The following is a 2,756-nucleotide window of genomic DNA, read 5'->3' as shown; positions in this document are numbered from 1 at the left end:
GTAACTAGAAGTTGATATTTATGTGTTTTATATGAAAGAGTAGTTGCTGCAATAATAATCAGAAATAAATGGATCCAGTGATATTAGGGGAGCCATCAGCAATGGGGGGTCATGTGATCATCTTATGTTTGGAGGCTCTGTATGTTATAAATCCTTTTATTGTTTATACCATCTTATCCCCAGTAACAAGTAATTGAGTAATCCTTTGTGCAAAATTCTTAAAACATGTTAATTCTATATGTTTCTGGAAAATTGTTCTGAAATGGTCATGGTTGCTTCGACAAACATTGCACAAGTTAATAGCACAAAAAAACTATAAGAAACATTGTAATATATCTTACCAGAGAAGAATGTCCCCCACTTATTAGGTGTATTTACACCCCTCCCCTAACTCAAATTATCATTCACCCTGCAAACAACTCCTCAGGCCTGTCTCTAAATGACTCACTGAGGGATCAGGTTACAGCTTCCCATAGACTTCTATGGAGAGCGGAGAGGGAGGAGGGAGCTACCGTGAGACTGGGACACAGAGAAGCTGCTGAAACTCCAATAACTGTTATATCTTACCCCAGTGGATATTCATAGCTTATCAGTACTGCTCTGTAATGTCCTCCATGCTGCTTATTAGGATATGCTGATATACACTTCTTTGTGTTTATGGACAAGTCTATGCAGCTAGTCTAAAACTTTTCACAACAGGTAAATAGGTAAAAAATAAAAAGTAAACTTCCACTATAAACTATTTCCTTGCATTATCTTTTTTTTTTTTTTTTAATATCCTCCTGAAGATTCTTCCATATCGTGGACCCAATGCACAGGCAGCAATTTAAATATCCAATATCACGGTTTACTTATTCAGCGTACTTAATGTCTTCTGCAAAATTATCCCTTCTCAGAGTCCGGACCCGGCAGGGAGTCTGATAATGAACATAAAATTGTTTTGTTGATGGCATTGAAAGGGATTAGCTGTGAAGGTGCAATAATCCTACACGTCCGTACAAGGTGGAAATGCAAATAGTCAGGCTGCAGTATAGTGTGTGTGGTGGGGAGGGAAGAGCACAGCTTATCTGCCTGCAGGGCTACTGTTTTTCTTGCAGAAAATATGACATTATTAGACAGATGCAGCAGAGCTGAGGATGTTAAAGGGCAAGCTTTTTTAAATTAAAGCTGAATGGGTGATCAGCTGTTATTACCCGGAGGAGCTGCGGCTGACTATACTTATATCAGTATACCAGTATTATATCATATACAGGTATCCTGAGCGTAAAGAGTCCTTACAGTAAGGGGGTCCTGCCTCCGGTGTACCACTGTCTGCCAAGTAGAGAAAAGTCGCTCTTGGTATTTTAATTTTAATATTTTCTGTATTTCTACTTTGAAATGCATTTCACTGACTTGCTGTTTGGAGAGACATGGGTGGAGATAGTAGAAATAGTAGAAATGTGCCTGGGAGGAAGCATGCTGCAGCAGATGTCTTCCTCCACACTTTCTACTCTGCAACGGAGACAAGGCAAACTAAATTAAGTCCTGCCTTGTAGCCAAAGTTAAAGGAGAGCAGAACACAATGGCACCCCATATATATTTTCTCTAAAATATATTACTGCCAGACTAGGACAATAATAATAGCACAGTACAGCACAAATAAATATTACTACCATACAGTAGGAAATACTAGTAAATACTATCACAACTTAATACACATAAATATTTGTGCCATATAGAACTAATACATAACAATGCCACCTCTTACATAATAGCATTCTACAGTACTTAAAATAAATAATAATACTAAATATACTAAATATATACTAAAATAAATAATAATAATAAAATAAATAATACTGGCACACAGTACTAATAAATATAATCACCACCTCATATGCATAATTGTGCCTTACAGTACTTAGTACAGTTAGTACAGTACAGTACTAATACTGCCACTTCTTACACATAAATAATAGTACAGTATAGTCCTAATAAATAATACCACAACCCTATACACATAACTAAAATTGCAATACAGTACTAATAAATAATACTGCTATGCTGTGCTAATAAATAATACCACTATCTCATATACATAAATAAAAGTGCAATACAGCACTAAAAAATAATACCACTATGCTGTGCTAATAAATAATATTGCCATCTTGTATACATAACTAATTGTGCAGTATGGTATTAATACATAACACTGCCACCTCTTACACATAAATAATTGCACAGTATTGTACTAATAAATAATACTGACATGCTGTACTAATAAATATTACCAACAGCTCAAGTACATAACTCATTTTGCATTAGAGTACTAATACATGACACTGCCGCCTCCTACACATAAATAATAGCACAGTATAGTATAAATAAGAGTGCCATGCAGTACTCATAAATAATATCACCAACTCATACACATAAATAGGGCCATACAGTCCTAATAAAAAAATACAGTACAAATACATAATACCGCCAGCTCATACACATAACTATTATTGACGTACAGTACTAATAGATAATACCACAACCCCATACACATAAATAAAAGGGCAATATAGTACTAATAAATAATGCTGCCATACCACTATCTCATACACATAAATAAAAGGGCAATATAGTACCAATAAATAATGCTGCCCTACCACTATCTCATACACATAAATAAAAGGGTAATATAGTACTAATACATAATGCTGCCATACCACTATCTCATACACATAAATAAAAGGTCAATATTGTACTAATAAATAATGCTGCCCTAC

The sequence above is a fragment of the Dendropsophus ebraccatus genome, chromosome 8 (assembly GCF_027789765.1).
Source record: "Dendropsophus ebraccatus isolate aDenEbr1 chromosome 8, aDenEbr1.pat, whole genome shotgun sequence".
NCBI lineage: Eukaryota > Metazoa > Chordata > Amphibia > Anura > Hylidae > Dendropsophus > Dendropsophus ebraccatus.
The sequence above is the reverse complement of the archived record's forward strand: the minus strand, read 5'-3'. Positions refer to the sequence as shown.